The 17,521-nt window shown below is 52.1% G+C and overlaps 1 protein-coding gene across 1 annotated transcript in view; it reads right to left on the reverse strand.

Annotated features, from left to right (window-relative positions):
- Window positions 1-17,521, reverse strand: part of LOC143808069 (putative cation-transporting ATPase 13A4) — a 361,151-nt gene that overhangs the window by 94,110 nt on the left and 249,520 nt on the right. The window lies entirely within an intron of this gene.

Raw genomic sequence — 17,521 nt, forward strand, 5'->3', positions numbered from 1 at the left:
CTTTCTTGTTAATATCTTCTCCTCATTTTCCTGTGATTTTAGGCATCCCTTGGCTGCATTCTCAGAATCAAACTATCAACTGGGAGACCAAGGAGATTATTTTTCCAACAAGGAGCAACTCAGCATTAACTGAAGCTGTCCCCGAGTCCACAGCTACAGAACCACCGGTACAGGTATTTACTTTACCTTCAGCATATAAAGAGTTCTCTGACATCTGTGACAAGAAGAATGCAGATCAGCTTCCTCCACACAGGCATTATGACTGTCCCTTTGAGTTGCTTCCTGGGGCAGCTATTCCTTTTGGTAACGTATATCCTTTGGCGGCACCTGAGCTTCAAGCCTTAAAGGAGTATATTGATGAAAATCTGGCCAAAGGCTTCATACGTCCTTCTTTTTCACCAGCAGGGGCACCTATATTTTTTGTAAAGAAGAAGGATGAGTCCCTGAGACCCTGTGTGGACTGATGTGAATTCTGTTCTCGAACTCCCTCCTGTGGTTATGAATGGTACTTCGGCGAGTTCTGTCCATGGACTCTGTTGTGGATTCTGTTTTTGGGCTCCCTCTGGTGGTTACAACTGGTACTGGGTGACTTTGGTGGGTGGCGGTCTCTGGTTTCCACCTGTCCATCAGAGGCTGGGTGTTTCCTATTTAACCTGGCCTTCCTGTCATTCACTTGCCGGCTATCAATGTATCAGTGTGTCTCTGTTACCTGCTCCTAAAGCCTTCAAGACAAGCTAAGTTCTGATTTCCCTGTTTCATGTTTGCTTTCATGTTTTTAGTCCAGCTTGCAGATATGTAATTTTCTGCTACTGGTTGCTCTGGTGGGCTGAAATTACCACTCATGTACCATGAGTTGGCACATGAGTTCAAGTAATTTCAGGATGGTATTTTGAAGGGTTTTTAAGCTGACCGCACAGTGCACCTTTTGTATCCTCTGCTATCTAGCTTAAAGCGGGCCTCATTTTGCTGAATCTATTTTCATAACTACGTTTGTGCCTTCCTCTCATTTCACCGTCATTATATGTGGGGGGCTGCTATTTCTGTGGGAATATTTCTCTGGAGGCAAGATAGGTCTGTGATTCTTCTGATAGGGGAAGCTAGATCTCCGGCTGGCGCGAGGCGTCTAGAGTCCCCCCAGGAACGCTCCCCGGCTACTGTTAGTTGAGTGTTGAGGTTCAGGATCGCGGTCAGCTCAGGTTCCATCACCCTAGAGCTCGTCCTGTTTTTGCCCATGTTATTTGTTAAATTCCCTGCCATTGGGAACATTACAGGACTCCCTCTGGTGGCTGTGAGTGGAGCTGCGGGTTCTGAGGTTCTTTCCTCAGCTGACCTCGTTTAGTCCTAGCCTGGCTGCTCTATTTAACTCCACTTAGATCGTTACTTGATGCCAGCTGTCAATGTCCTAGTACTGGTTCAGTTCTCTCTTGGATCTTTCAGATGACCTGTCTATTCCAGCAAAAGCTAAGTCCCTGCTAGCTTATTTGTTTACCACTGTTTTCTTGTCCAGCTTGCTATCATGATTATGCCTTGCTAGCTGGTAGCTCTGGGATGCAGAGTGGCACCTCCACGCCGTGAGTCGGTGCGGGGTCTCTTTTGCACACTCTGCGTGGTTTTTTGGTAGTTTTTTATGCTGACCGCAAAGATACCTTTTCTATCCTCATGTCTGTTTAGCTAAGTCTGGCCTCCTTTGCTTAAACCTATTTCATTCTTGTGTTTGTGACTTCCATCTTAACTCACAGTCAATATGTGTGGGGGGCTGCCTTTTTGCTTTGGGGAATTTCTCTGAGGCAAGTTAGGCTTTATTTTCTATCTTTAGGGGTAGTTAGCTCTTAGGCTGTGAAGAGGCGTCTAGGCAGAGTCAGGTACGCTGCACGGCTATTTCTAGTTGTTGTGATAGGATTAGGGGTTGCGGTCAGCAGAGCTCCCACTTCCCAGAGCTTGTCCTGTATTACTAGTTTGCTCATCAGGTCATTCCTAGTGCTCCTAACCACCAGGTCATCATAACAGTACAGCTGGCCAGTAAAGTGTTAATGCATCTCAATAGAGGGATAAGAGAAGTTCTGAGACCATTTTTTTTCCCTCTGCAGCGTGTTTTGTTTTTCTTTTCCCCTAAATCTCTGGGTGGTTCAGGACACAGGTGTAGATATGGACATTCAAGGTATGTCCTCTTGTGTGGATCAACTCACTGCAAGGGTACAAGGCATTCAAGATTATGTAGTTCAGAACCCGATGTTAGAACCCAGAATTCCAATTCCTGATTTGTTTTCTGGGGATAGATCTAAGTTCCTGAATTTCAAAAATAATTGTAGACTGTTTTTTGCTTTGAAACCCCGCTCCTCTGGTGACCCCATTCAGCAAGTAAAAATCATTATTTCTTTGCTACGTGGCGACCCTCAAGACTGGGCATTTTCCCTTGCGCCAGGAGATCCTGCATTGCGTAATGTAGATGCGTTTTTTCTGGCGCTTGGGTTGCTTTATGATGAACCAGATTCAGTGGATCAGGCAGAGAAAATCTTGCAGGCTTTGTGTCAGGGTCAGGATGAAGCGAAGGTATATTGTCAGAAGTTTAGAAAGTGGTCTGTGCTTACTCAGTGGAATGAGTGTGCCCTGGCGGCAATTTTCAGAAAGGGTCTTTCTGAAGCCCTTAAGGATGTTATGGTGGGATTCCCCACGCCTGCTGGTATGAATGAGTCTATGTCCTTGGCCATTCAGATCGATTGACGCTTACGTGAGCGCAAAACTGTGCACCATTTGGCGGTATCTTCTGAGCAGAGGCCTGAGCCTATGCAATGTGATAGGACCTTGACCAGATCTGAACGGCAAGAATACAGATGTCAGAATGGGCTGTGTTTTTACTGTGGTGACTCCACTCATGCTATCTCTGATTGTCCTAAGCGCACTAAGCGGTTCGCTAGGTCTGCCACCATTGGTACGGTACAGCCAAAATTTCTTTTGTCCGTTACTCTGATTTGCTCTTTGTCGTCCTATTCTGTTATGGCATTTGTGGATTCAGGCGCTGCCCTGAATTTGATGGACTTGGAGTTTGCCAGGCGCTGTGGTTTTTTCTTGGAGCCCTTACAGTATCCTATTCCATTGAGAGGAATTGATGCTACGCCTTTGGCCAAGAATAAGCCTCAGTACTGGACTCAATTGACCATATGCATGACATCTTCCGAAAGTACCTGGATAGATTCATGATTGTATATTTGGATGATATTTTGGTCTTTTCGGACGATTGGGAGTCTCATGTGAAGCAGGTCAGAATGGTGTTCCAGGTCCTCCGTGCTAATTCCTTGTTTGTGAAGGGGTCTAAATGTCTCTTTGGAGTTCAGAAGGTTTCATTTTTGGGCTTCATTTTTTCCCCTTCTACTATCGAGATGGACCCTGTTAAAGTTCAGGCCATTTATGATTGGACTCAGCCTACTTCTGTGAAGAGCCTTCAGAAATTCCTGAGCTTTGCTAATTTTTACCGTCGCTTCATCGCTAATTTTTCTAGTGTTGTTAAACCATTGACTGATTTAACCAAGAAAGGTGCGGATGTGGTCAATTGGTCCTCTGCGGCCGTTGAGGCTTTTCAGGAGTTGAAGCGTCGTTTTTCTTCTGCCCCTGTGTTGTGTCAGCCAGATGTTTCGCTCCCGTTTCAGGTCGAGGTGGATGCTTCTGAGATTGGAGCAGGGGCTGTTCTATCTCAAAGAAGTTCTGATGGCTCGGAGATGAAACCATGTGCTTTCTTTTCTAGAAAGTTTTCGCCTGCTGAGCGCAATTATGATGTGGGCAATCGAGAGTTGTTGGCTATGAAGTGGGCGTTCGAGGAGTGGCGACATTGGCTTGAAGGAGCCAAGCATCGCGTGGTGGTCTTGACGGATCACAAGAATCTGACTTATCTCTTGTCTGCCAAGCGGTTGAATCCTAGACAGGCTCGATGGTCGCTGTTTTTCTCCCGCTTCGATTTTGTGGTTTCGTACCTTCCGGGCTCTAAGAATGTGAAGGCTGATGCCCTTTCAAGGAGTTTTGTGCCTGATTCTCCGGGAGTTCCTGAGCCGGCTGGTATTCTCAAAGAGGGGGTAATTTTTTCTGCCATCTCCCCTGATTTGCAGCGGGTGCTGCAGGAGTTTCAGGCTGATAGACCTGACCGTTGCCCAGCAGAGAAACTGTTTGTCCCTGATAGATGGACTAGTAGAGTTATCTCTGAGGTTCATTGTTCGGTGTTGGCTGGTCATCCTGGAATCTTTGGTACCAGGGATTTGGTGGCTAGATCCTTTTGGTGGCCTTCCTTGTCACGGGATGTGCGTTCTTTTGTGCAGTCCTGTGGGACTTGTGCTCGGGCTAAGCCCTGCTGTTCTCGTGCCAGTGGGTTGCTTTTGCCCTTTCCGGTCCCGAAAAGGCCCTGGACGCATATTTCCATGGATTTTATTTCAGATCTCCCTGTCTCTCAAAGGATGTCGGTTATCTGGGTGGTTTGTGATCGCTTCTCTAAGATGGTCCATTTGGTACCTTTGCCTAATTTGCCTTCCTCCTCTGATTTGGTTCCATTATTTTTCCAGCACGTGGTTCGTTTACATGGCATTCCGGAGAACATCGTGTCGGACAGAGGTTCCCAGTTTGTTTCGAGGTTTTGGCGGTCCTTTTGTGCTAAGATGGGCATTGATTTGTCTTTTTCTTCAGCTTTCCATCCTCAGACAAATGGCCAAACCGAACGAACCAATCAGACTTTGGAGACATATCTGAGATGCTTTGTTTCTGCTGATCAGGATGATTGGGTGTCCTTCTTGCCTTTGGCTGAGTTCACCCTTAATAATTGGGCCAGCTCGGCCACTTTGGTTTTGCCTTTTTTCTGTAATTCTGGTTTCCACCCTCGTTTTTCTTCAGGGCAGGTTGAGCCTTCGGACTGTCCTGGTGTGGATTCTGTGGTGGACAGGTTGCAGCAGATTTGGACTCACGTGGTGGACAATTTGACATTGTCCCAGGAGAAGGCTCAATGTTTCGCTAACCGCCGTCGCTGTGTTGGTCCCCGACTTCGTGTTGGGGATTTGGTTTGGTTGTCGTCTCGTTATGTTCCTATGGAGGTTTCGTCTCCTAAGTTTAAGCCTCGTTTCATTGGTCCTTATAAGATTTCTGAAATTCTTAATCCTGTGTCATTTCGTTTGGACCTTTCAGCTTCTTTCGCCATCCATAATGTGTTCCATAGGTCGTTATTGCGGAGATATGTGGCTCCTATGGTTCCCTCCGTCGACCCCCCTGCCCCGGTGTTGGTTGAGGGGGAGTTGGAGTATGTGGTGGAGAAGATTTTAGATTCTCGTATTTCGAGACGGAATCTTCAGTACCTAGTCAAGTGGAAAGGTTATGGTCAGGAGGATAATTCCTGGGTGGTTGCCTCTGATGTTCATGCTGCCGATCTTGTTCGTGCCTTTCATTTGGCTCGTCCTGATCGGCCTGGGGGCTCTGGTGAGGGTTCGGTGACCCCTCCTCTAGGGGGGGTACTGTTGTGAATTCTGTTCTCGAACTCCCTCCTGTGGTTATGAATGGTACTTCGGCGAGTTCTGTCCATGGACTCCCTCTGGTGGCTGTGAGTGGAGCTGCGGGTTCTGAGGTTCTTTCCTCAGCTGACCTCGTTTAGTCCTAGCCTGGCTGCTCTATTTAAGCAAGTTAGGCTTTATTTTCTATCTTATGGGGTAGTTAGCTCTTAGGCTGTGAAGAGGCGTCTAGGCAGAGTCAGGTACGCTCCATGGCTATTTCTAGTTGTTGTGATAGGATTAGGGGTTGCAGTCAGCAGAGCTCCCACTTCCCAGAGCTTGTCCTGTATTACTAGTTTGCTCATCAGGTCATTCCTAGTGCTCCTAACCACCAGGTCATCATAACAGTGGACTATCGAGAGCTCAATAAGGTAACCGTACGGAATCGTTACCCTTTGCCTCTGATTCCCGAATTACAGGAAATAGTCCGCCATTCTAAGGTGTTCTCTAAACTGGATCTTCGTGGGGCTTATAATTTGGTGCGTATTCGTCCAGGGAATGAGTGGAAGACAGCATTCCGATGCCGGTATGGACACTTTGAATATCTCATGATGCCCTTCAGGCTTTGTAATGCCCCTGCAATGTTTCAACACCTTGCTAGTGACATTTTCAGAGATTTGTTGGACCAGTTTGTGGTGATCTATTTGGACGATATTCTAATCTTTTCTGACTATACAGGAACATGAAGAACATGTCAAAGCTGTTTTAAGACATCTGAAATAGAACCATTTGTATATCAAGCCGGAGAAATGCGAGTTCCATCATTCTGAGATACAGTTCTTAGGTTATATCATCTCTCTCCAGGGGCTGATCATGGAATCTGGTAAGATTCAGGCTATCCTTGACTGGCCGGTACCCAAGAACGTTAAGAACGTGCAACGTTTTATTGGTTTTGCAAAGTTCTACAGACGTTTTATTCTAACTTTTTCTGATATTGTCCATCCCATTACTTCCTTGACATAGAAGGAAAAGCCCTTTAAGTGATCACCACAGGCTCAAGAAGCTTTTGATCGGCTTAAGATCTGTTTCACCTCAGCACCGCTGTTGATACGCCCAGATCCAACACTTTCTTTCATTGTGGAGGTGGACGCTTCTGATAATGCCTTGGGGGCTATTCTCTCCCAAAGAACTGGAGAGAAGGGCCTGCTACATCCTTGTGCTTTCTTTTCCCATAGACTAACCTCAGCAGAGAAGAATTATGATGTGGGAGACAAGGAATTGCTGGCTGTTATTGCGGCTTTCCAGGAATGGAGGCATCATCTGCAAGGAGCTGCACAACAGATCGTAGTGCTTACTGACCAGCGCAATTTAGAGTTCCTCAGATCCACTAGATGTCTTTCTCCTCGTCAGGCTCATTGGAATTTATTTTTAAATCAATTTAACTATGTTATCTCGTACCGTCCAGGTTCTCGTAATGGGAAGGCTGATGTTTTATCCCGAATCCATGCTGCGGATTCCGTATCTGGAGCCCCATCCAAGACCATTCTATCTGATGCCAATTTCATCGGAGTTATCCACTATCAGGACTTGTGGAAGAAGTGCAGGGAGGCCTATGACGGTGATGTATTTCTGGCCAACCCACCTGTTGATATTAATCTTGTCTTTAAGGGTGGCATGTGGTTCAGAGATCGATGTATCTATGTCCCTGAGGCCGTCTGTCTGCAGATCCTCAAGTTGGTACATGACTCCAAGTTGGCTGGTCACAGGGGGTACAGAAAACACAAGAGTTCCTAAGCCGATTTTTCTGGTGGCCAACTTGCCTGAAGGATACTAAGGACTATGTTCTCTCTTGTGAGGTATGTGCTCTTTACAAGACTCCTCGTGTGGCACCTGCGGGTCTCCTGCAACTATTACCTGTTCCGTCCTGACCTTGGGGGTCTATATTATTGGACTTTATTGTGGAGCTGCCTACATCGGGGGGCATGAATAAGATCATGGTAGTAGTTGATTGCCTGACTAAAGCCGCTCATTTTGTTCCATGCACCGGCCTCCCCTAAGCTAAGGATACAGTGAACTTGGTTATTCAGAATGTCATCTGGCTGCATGGGGTCCCGGATGAGATCATCTCTGACCATGGAGTACAGTTCACTTCAAGATTCTGGAAGGGGTTTGCTCTGCACTCAATATTAATGTCTGTCTCTCTTCCGCTTACCATCCCCAGACAAATGGTCAGACTGAGCGTACCAACTAGACGTTGGAGCAATATCTAAGATGCCATGTTAGCCATCTCCATGATGATTGGTTGGAATTACTGCCGTTAGCCGAATTTTCATACAATAATTCTCAGAGCGCCTCCACTAAGTTCACTCCTTTTTTGCCAATCTGGGTTATCATCCATGTATCTTACCTAGGTCTCCGATTAATTCTCCGGTTCCAGCAGTTGAGGAAAGGCTGACTGAGATGAGGCAAAATCTGGAGGTTCTGAAGGAATCCTTGATTACGGCTCAAGAACGTTATAAGAGATCGGCTGATAGATTCCGTAAACCTGCACCCATGTTCAAGGTAGGAGATTCCATGTGGTTAGCAACTAAGAATCTGAAGTTAAACATTCCTTCACAAAAACTTGGACAGAAATTCATTGGTCCTTTCAAGATCAATGGTATTGTGAGCTCTATGGCCTGCCGTCTGAAGCTGCCTAGGACTATGAAGGTATACCCAGTTTTTCATGTATCTTTACTAAAGCCTGAATCTCCTAATACCTTCCAGGGACGTGTTGTGCCACCTCCGCAGACTGTGGTGATTAGGGTTGAGCGAAACGGGTCGGCAATTTTCAGAAGTCGCCGACTTTTGGCAAAGTCGGGTTTCATGAAACCCGACCCGACCCCTGTGTGGGATCGGCCATGAAGTCGGCGATCTTCTGAATCTGGAATCGGAATTCCGATACCGATTCCCGATATGTTTAAGATATCGGGAATTGGTATCGGAATTCAGATTTAAGTGTAAAATAAAGAATTAAAATAAAAATATCGCTATACTTACCATCTGATGCGCCCTGGTACTAAGCGGGAACCTTCCTTCCTTAGAATCAGCCTTCCAGGACCTTGCGGTGACGTTGCGGTGAGGTCGCGGCTTGTGATTGGTCGCGCGGCCGCCCATGTGACCGCTCGCGCGACCAATCACAAGCCGCGACATCACCGTGACGTCACCGAGGGTCCTGGAAGGGCTGATTCTTAGGAAGGAAGGCTGCCGGAAAGAAGCAGGGCCATCGCGGCTTGTGATTGGTCGCGCGAGCGGTCACATGGGCGGCCACGCGACCAATCACAAGCCGCGACGTCACCGCGACGTCACCGCAAGGTCCTGGAAGGCTGATTCTAAGGAAGGAAGGTTCCTGCTTAGTACCAGGGCGCATCAGATGGTAAGTATGGCGATATTTTTTATTTTAATTCTTTATTTTACACTTAAATCTGGATCCCAGGGCCTGAAGGAGAGTTTCCGCTCCTTCAGACCCTGGGAACCATTGGAAACCCAATGCACTGCATTGGGTTTCGAGTTTCGGCCGACCCCGACCCCGACTTTTTTATAGGATCGGCCGATTTCACTCGACCCGACTTTTGAAAAAGTCGGGTTTCGTGAAACCCGACCCGATCCTATAAATTTAAAGGTCGCTCAACCCTAGTGGTGATTGATGGGCAAGAACAATTTGTGGTGGAGGAAATTATTGATTTCAGGATTCACAGGAATCGGCTCCAATATCTTATAAGATGGCAGGGATATCCCCCTGAGGAAGACTCTTGGGAACCTGTGGAAAACATCAATGCCCAACAAAAGATCTCTTGTTTTCATCAAAGATTCCCTGAGAAACCAGGTCCAGGATAATCCTGAGGCCGCTTCTAAGGAGGGAGTAATGTCAGGACTCTGAACATTTTGATTACCTTTTGTGCATTACTGCCCTTTTCCAAGATTGCATCTTTGGTCTCATGTGCACTGTGTCTTCCTGCTATAAAACTCCACCCCAGCCTTCAGTCTGTGCTAGAGTATTCTGCCTTGCATCCAGCTACTGACGACTCCCTGGCTTTGCACCTGTACCTGCACCTGCTCCTGTGTACCTGTGTAGATCCTGCTACTCAGCTGAGATTCTGCTGCATACATCGGTTTCCAGTAATCCTCCATCTGGCTGCTTGTCTTTGTTTCCATCTGCATTTGCTGGACATGTAAGCTGTTGCTGCTCTGCTTAAACCTGAGACTTTTACCCAGGCCTCACTGGTTGTGCTAAGATATTATTTGAACTGCCTTATAAGCATATCTATCTGTGTTTGGACTACCAAGGACTTATTCATGTCAAGTATCCTCAAGAATAATTGTGCTTCATAGACTTTCTGCGTGATTGCATTTTCCTCTGAAGTTTTCCTATAGACTGTTTAGCTGCCTTTAATATTTACACCAAGTGTTGTGGACTTGAGTTTCTCTCTGCACCTGTTTGAATCACCGTGTGATAATATAGAGTTTACCACTTTTAAAAACTGTGTCCTGTAGTTGTCTTGTTCCATGCAAAGAGTCTCCTGAGTTATCCCTTATAATCATTACATATTTTTACCTATCTAAGGGGGTGATGAAAGGTGGTTTTACTTACAATTTTTTTATTTTGATCACTGAGATAGGGTCTATCACAGTGATCAAAATGAACCAATAGGAAAAATTTCCTATTGTTGCCAAGTGCTGGCTGGCAGATCTCAGCCAGCGCACTGCGCATGCGCCCGCCATTTTCTCCCAGAGTAAGATGCCAGTTGCCTGGGGAACTTTACGGGGGGTTGCAGGAACAATGGAGGTACGATCACATCAGAGGATAGAGAAATTAAATGGAAAATTTGGACATTTTTTATGCGGTAGCCGTTATTAACCCCTTCATGACCTTGGGATTTTCCGTTTTTCCGTGTTCGTTTTTTGCTCCCCTCCTTTCCAGAGCCATAACTTTTTTATTTTTCAGTCAATTTGGTCACTTGAGGGCTTATTTTTTGAGGGACGAGTTGTACTTTTGAACGACATCATTGGTTTTACCATGTCCTGTACTAGAAAACGGGAAAAAAATTCCAAGTTTAACTTCAGATTCTTAGTTGCTAACCACACGGAATCTCCTACCTTGAAATTGCAAAAATAGTGCAGTCCACACTTGTTTTTTGTTTGGCTTTTTTGCTAGGTTCACTAAATGCTAAAACTGACCTACCATTATGATTTTCCAGGTCAGTACGAGTTCATAGACACCTAACATGACTAGGTTATTTTTTATCTAAGTGGTGAAAAAAAATTCAAAACTTTGCTAAAAAAAAAAAAATTGTGCCATTTTCCGATACTCGTAGCGTCTCAATTTTTCATGATCTGGGGTCGGTTGAGGACTTATTTTTTGCGTGCCGAGCTGGCATTTTTAGTGATACCATTTTGGTGCAGATACGTCCTTTTGATCACCCGTTATTGCATTTTAATGCACTGTCGTGGCGACCAAAAAAACAAAATTCTGGCGCTTCAAATTTTTTTCTTGCTACGCCGTTTAGCGATCAGGTTAATGCTTTTTTTTATTGATAGATCAGGTGATTCTGAACGCGGCAATACCAAATATGTGTAGGTTTTTTTTTTTTTTTAATTTATTTATTTTGATTGGGGCGAAAGGGGGGTGATTTAAACTTTTATATTTTTTTTTTTTTACTTTTTTTTTAACTTTTGCCATGCTTCAATAGCCTCCATGGGAGGCTAGAAGCTGGCACAACTCGATCGGGTCTGCTACATAGCAGCGATCATCAGATCTTTGCAGAATTGCAGGTGTGCTGTGAGCGCCGACCACAGGGTGGCACTCACAGCTGCCGGGGATCAGTAACCACAGAGGTCTCAAGGACCTCTATGGTTACAATGCTGAAGCATCGCCAACCTCCGATCATGTGACGGGGTCGGCGATGCGCTCATTTCCGGCCACCTGGCCGGAAGCGGTAGTTAAATGCTGCTGTCTGCGTTTGACAGCGGAATTTAACTAGTTAATAGGCACGGGCAGATCGCGATTCTGCCCGCGCCTATTATGGGCACATGTCAGCTGTTCAAAACAGCTGACATGCCTGGCTTTGATGTGGGCTCACCGCCGGAGCCCGCATCAAAGCGGGGCTTCTGACCTTGGACGTACTATCCCATCCGAGGTCAGAAAGGGGTTAATAATGATGATCGCAACACTGGGGTCATTAAAAACTGACCCAAATCATGTTCTCTCTGGTCTCAGCTACCTCGGTAACCGAGAACCCACAGACATTCTGACTCTAGAGGGGCGCTATACCCTTATTCCTCAGAGACATTAAAAAGCAGCGCTGTGGTTTAAGTACCCTTAACTGCTGTCGTTAAAAGGTGTATAGGTGGTCGTTAGGGGGTTAAAGGAGCATTCTAAAGTTGTCTCTTGAATAGCAGAGAACTTTCCAGTTTTTTTCACTTCCTAGATTCCGACAGGGTGGCCACTCCTTCTTGTAACTTAGCTATAGTATTAGTATAAGGGGACAGACAGATGGCCGTAAAACTCGTACCATGATCGCATCAAAGTGCCCATCACCTCTCCTAACCTGAACATGACAGAATACACCTATTTCTATGCACCTGTCAAGCTCTGGTCAGGAGAGCATGCAGCCAGTATGAGGATTGCAATGCAATCCTCACATGAGTTATACACTGTCTGTCTGTGCCCGAAGAATTAAGGTCTGCATAAGCTCTGCTGTTCAGCCATCAGTGGCTTTTTATATTTCCATAATGTTATAATCGTATTTGATATAGACATAACAGGGCATTTTAACAAGCACTTACCTCAGTGAGATCTGTGATTATGAGATCTGCTCTGAAACCTACTGATGGTGGGGACTGTTCATTTTGCAAGGATTAAAACCATAACTTAGAGGCAATTTTATTTGTATGAAATGTTTGACAAACATCTCTAAATCTAATGGAATAAAACATTTTATTTTTTCATCTCTGATAAATCAAAAAAAATATATGAATTGGGGACTAATCAAAACTAGTTGTGCACATGTAATCCCTTTAAAACTTAGCTTTTATTATTATAACTATAAATGTAAAACCCTAACCCAAAGCAAACCTTGGTTTAATACCAAATACAATAAAATACATTTATAGTTATAATAATAAAAGCTATTTTTTCATCTCTGACAGATAGCTCTAATCTCCTGGTCTGTAAGGTTATGTAATACTAGATGGCAGCCCGATTCTAAGGAATCGGCAGTCTAGAATCCATATATCTGCCTGGGGCCCCTGTGCTCTGCCTGGGGCCCCTGTGCTCTGCCTGGGGCCCCATGTTCTGCCTGGGGCCACTGTGCTCTGCCTGGGGCCCCATATGCTGCCTGGGGCCCCTGTGCTCTGCCTGGGACCACTGTGCTCTGCCTGGGGCCCCATATGCTGCCTGGGGCCCCTGTGCTCTGCCTGGGACCACTGTGCTCTGCCTGGGGCCCCATATGCTGCCTGGGGCCCCTGTGCTCTGCCTGGGGCCCCATATGCTGCCTGGGGCCCCTGTGCTCTGCCTGGGGCCCCTGTGCTCTGCCTGGGGCCCCATGTTCTGCCTGGGGCCACTGTGCTCTGCCTGGGGCCCCACATGCTCTGCCTGGGGCCACTGTGCTCTAACTGGGGCCCCATATGCTGCCTGGGGCCCCTGTGCTCTGCCTGGGGCCACTGTGCTCTAACTGGGGCCCCATATGCTGCCTGGGGCCCCTGTGCTCTGCCTGGGGCCCCATATGCTGCCTGGGGCCCCTGTGCTCTGCCTGGGGCCCCATATGCTGCCTGGAGCCCCTGTGCTCTGCCTGGGGCCCCTGTGCTCTGCCTGGGGCCCCTGTGCTCTGCCTGGGGCCCCATATGCTGCCTGGGGCCCCTGTGCTCTGCCTGGGGCCCCGTGTGCTGCCTGGGGCCCCTGTGCTCTGCCTGGGGCCACTGTGCTCTAACTGGGGCCCCATATGCTGCCTGGGGCCCCTGTGCTCTGCCTGGGGCCACTGTGCTCTAACTGGGGCCCCATATGCTGCCTGGGGCCCCTGTGCTCTGCCTGGGGCCACTGTGTTCTAACTGGGGCCCCATATGCTGCCTGGGGCCCCTGTGCTCTGCCTGGGGCCACTGTGCTCTGCCTGGGGCCCCATATGCTGCCTGGGGCCCCTGTGCTCTGCCTGGGGCCCCATATGCTGCCTGGGGCCCCTGCCCATATGCTGCCTGGGGCCACTGTGCTCTGCCTGGGGCCACTGTGCTCTAACTGGGGCCCCATATGCTGCCTGGGGCCCCTGTGCTCTGCCTGGGGCCACTGTGCTCTGCCTGGGGCCACTGTGCTCTGCCTGGGGCCCCATATGCTGCCTGGGGCTACTGTGCTCTGCCTGGGGCCCCTGTGCTCTGCCTGGGGCCCCATATGCTGCCTGGGGCCCCTGTGCTCTGCCTAGGGCCCCATATGCTGCCTGGGGCCCCTGTGCTCTGCCTGGGGCCCCGTGTGCTGCCTGGGGCCCCTGTGCTCTGCCTGGGGCCCCATATGCTGCCTGGGGCCCCTGTGCTCTGCCTGGGGCCCCTGTGCTCTGCCTGGGGCCCCATGTTCTGCCTGGGGCCACTGTGCTCTGCCTGGGGCCCCACATGTTCTGCCTGGGGCCACTGTGCTCTAACTGGGGCCCCATATGCTGCCTGGGGCCCCTGTGCTCTGCCTGGGGCCACTGTGCTCTAACTGGGGCCCCATATGCTGCCTGGGGCCCCTGTGCTCTGCCTGGGGCCCCATATGCTGCCTGGGGCCCCTGTGCTCTGCCTGGGGCCCCATATGCTGCCTGGGGCCCCTGTGCTCTGCCTGGGGCCCCTGTGCTCTGCCTGGGGCCCCATATGCTGCCTGGGGCCCCTGTGCTCTGCATGGGGCCCCGTGTGCTGCCTGGGGCCCCTGTGCTCTGCCTGGGGCCACTGTGCTCTAACTGGGGCCCCATATGCTGCCTGGGGCCCCTGTGCTCTGCCTGGGGCCACTGTGCTCTAACTGGGGCCCCATATGCTGCCTGGGGCCCCTGTGCTCTGCCTGGGGCCACTGTGTTCTAACTGGGGCCCCATATGCTGCCTGGGGCCCCTGTGCTCTGCCTGGGGCCACTGTGCTCTGCCTGGGGCCCCATATGCTGCCTGGGGCCCCTGTGCTCTGCCTGGGGCCCCATATGCTGCCTGGGGCCCCTGCCCATATGCTGCCTGGGGCCCCTGTGCTCTGCCTGGGGCCACTGTGCTCTAACTGGGGCCCCATATGCTGCCTGGGGCCCCTGTGCTCTGCCTGGGGCCACTGTGCTCTGCCTGGGGCCACTGTGCTCTGCCTGGGGCCCCATATGCTGCCTGGGGCCACTGTGCTCTGCCTGGGGCCCCTGTGCTCTGCCTGGGGCCCCTGTGCTCTGCCTGGGGCCCCATATGCTGCCTGGGGCCCCTGTGCTCTGCCTAGGGCCCCATATGCTGCCTGGGGCCCCTGTGCTCTGCCTGGGGCCCAGTGTGCTGCCTGGGGCCCCTGTGCTCTGCCTGGGGCCCCATGTTCTGCCTGGGTCCACTGTGCTCTAACTGGGGCCCCATATGCTGCCTGGGGCCCATGTGCTCTGCCTGGGGCCCCATATGCTGCCTGGGGCCCCTGTGCTCTGCTTGGGGCCCCTGTGCTCTGCCTGGGGCCCCATGTTCTGCCTGGGGCCACTGTGCTCTGCCTGGGGCCCCACATGTTCTGCCTGGGGCCACTGTGCTCTAACTGGGGCCCCATATGCTGCCTGGGGCCCCTGTGCTCTGCCTGGGGCCACTGTGCTCTAACTGGGGCCCCATATGCTGCCTGGGGCCCCTGTGCTCTGCCTGGGGCCACGTGCTCTGCCTGGGGCCCCATATGCTGCCTGGGGCCCCTGTGCTCTGCCTGGGGCCCCTGTGCTCTGCCTGGGGCCCCTGTGCTCTGCCTGGGGCCCCATATGTAGCCTGGGGCCCCTGTGCTCTGCCTGGGGCCCCATATGCTGCCTGGGGCCCCTATGCTCTGCCTGGGGCCCCGTGTGCTGCCTGGGGCCACTGTGCTCTGCCTGGGGCCCCTGTGCTCTGCCTGGGGCCCCTGTGCTCTGCCTGGGGCCCCATATGCTGCCTGGGACCCCTGTGCTCTGCCTGGGGCCCCATATGCTGCCTGGGGCCCCTGTGCTCTGCCTGGGGCCCCGTGTGCTGCCTGGGGCCCCTGTGCTCTGCCTGGGGCCCCATGTTCTGCCTGGGGCCACTGTGCTCTAACTGGGGCCCCATATGCTGCCTGGGGCCCCTGTGCTCTGCCTGGGGCCCCATATGCTGCCTGGGGCCCCTGTGCTCTGTCTGGGGCCCCTGTGCTCTGCCTGGGGCCCCATGTTCTGCCTGGGGCCACTGTGCTCTGCCTGGGGCCCCACATGTTCTGCCTGGGGCCACTGTGCTCTAACTGGGGCCCCATATGCTGCCTGGGGCCCCTGTGCTCTGCCTGGGGCCACTGTGCTCTAACTGGGGCCCCATATGCTGCCTGGGGCCCCTGTGCTCTGCCTGGGGCCACTGTGCTCTGCCTGGGGCCCCATATGCTGCCTGGGGCCCCTGTGCTCTGCCTGGGGCCCCTGTGCTCTGCCTGGGGCCACTGTGCTCTGCCTGGGGCCCCATATGCTGCCTGGGGCCCCTGTGCTCTGCCTGGGGCCACTGTGCTCTGCCTGGGGCCCCATATGCTGCCTGGGGCCCCTGTGCTCTGCCTGGGGCCCCTGTGCTCTGCCTGGGGCCACTGTGCTCTGCCTGGGGCCCCATATGCTGCCTGGGGCCCCATGTTCTGCCTGGGGCCACTGTGCTCTAACTGGGGCCCCATATGCTGCCTGGGGCCCCTGTGCTCTGCCTGGGGCCCCTGTACTCTGCCTGGGGCACCTGTGCTCTGCCTGGGGCCCCATATGCTGCCTGGGGCCCCTGTGCTCTGCCTGGGGCCCCATATGCTGCCTGGGGCCCCTATGCTCTGCCTGGGGCCCTGTGTGCTGCCTGGGGCCCCTTTGCTCTGCCTGGGGCCCCATGTTCTGCCTGGGGCCACTGTGCTCTAACTGGGGCCCCATATGCTGCCTGGGGCCCCTGTGCTCTGCCTGGGTCCACTGTGCTCTAACTGGGGCCCCATATGCTGCCTGGGGCCCCTGTGCTCTGCCTGGGGCCACTGTGCTCTGCCTGGGGCCCCATATGCTGCCTGGGGCCCCTGTGCTCTGCCTGGGGCCCCTGTGCTCTACAAGGGGCCCCATGTTCTGCCTGGGGCCACTGTGCTCTGCCTGGGGCCCCATATGCTGCCTGGGGCCCTTGTGCTCTGCCTGGGGCCCCTGTGCTCTGCCTGGGGCCACTGTGCTCTGCCTGGGGCCCCATATGCTGCCTGGGGCCCCATATGCTGCCTGGGGCCCCTGTGCTCTGCCTGGGGCCCCATATGCTGCCTGGGGCCCCTATGCTCTGCCTGGGGCCCCGTGTGCTGCCTGGGGCCCCTGTGCTCTGCCTGGGGACCCATGTTCTGCCTGGGGCCACTGTGCTCTAACTGGGGCCCCATATGCTGCCTGGGGCCCCTGTGCTCTGCCTGGGGCCACTGTGCTCTAACTGGGGCCCCATATGCTGCCTGGGGCCCCTGTGCTCTGCCTGGGGCCCCATATGCTGCCTGGGGCCCCTGTGCTCTGCCTGTGGCCCCTGTGCTCTGCCTGGGGCCCCATGTTCTGCCTGGGGCCACTGTGCTCTGCCTGGGGCCCCATATGCTGCCTGGGGCCCCTGTGCTCTGCCTGGGACCACTGTGCTCTGCCTGGGGCCCCATATGCTGCCTGGGGCCCCTGTGCTCTGCCTGGGGCCACTGTGCTCTGCCTGGGGCCCCATATGCTGCCTGGGGCCCCTGTGCTCTGCCTGGGGCCCTTGTGCTCTGCCTGGGGCCCCATGTTCTGCCTGGGGCCACTGTGCTCTAACTGGGGCCCCATATGCTGCCTGGGGCCCCTGTGCTCTGCCTGGGGCCACTGTGCTCTAACTGGGGCCCCATATGCTGCCTGGGGCCCCTGTGCTCTGCCTGGGGCCACTGTGCTCTGCCTGGGGCC

This window comes from Ranitomeya variabilis, chromosome 2, assembly GCF_051348905.1.
Source record: "Ranitomeya variabilis isolate aRanVar5 chromosome 2, aRanVar5.hap1, whole genome shotgun sequence".
NCBI classification, from domain to species: Eukaryota; Metazoa; Chordata; class Amphibia; order Anura; family Dendrobatidae; genus Ranitomeya; species Ranitomeya variabilis.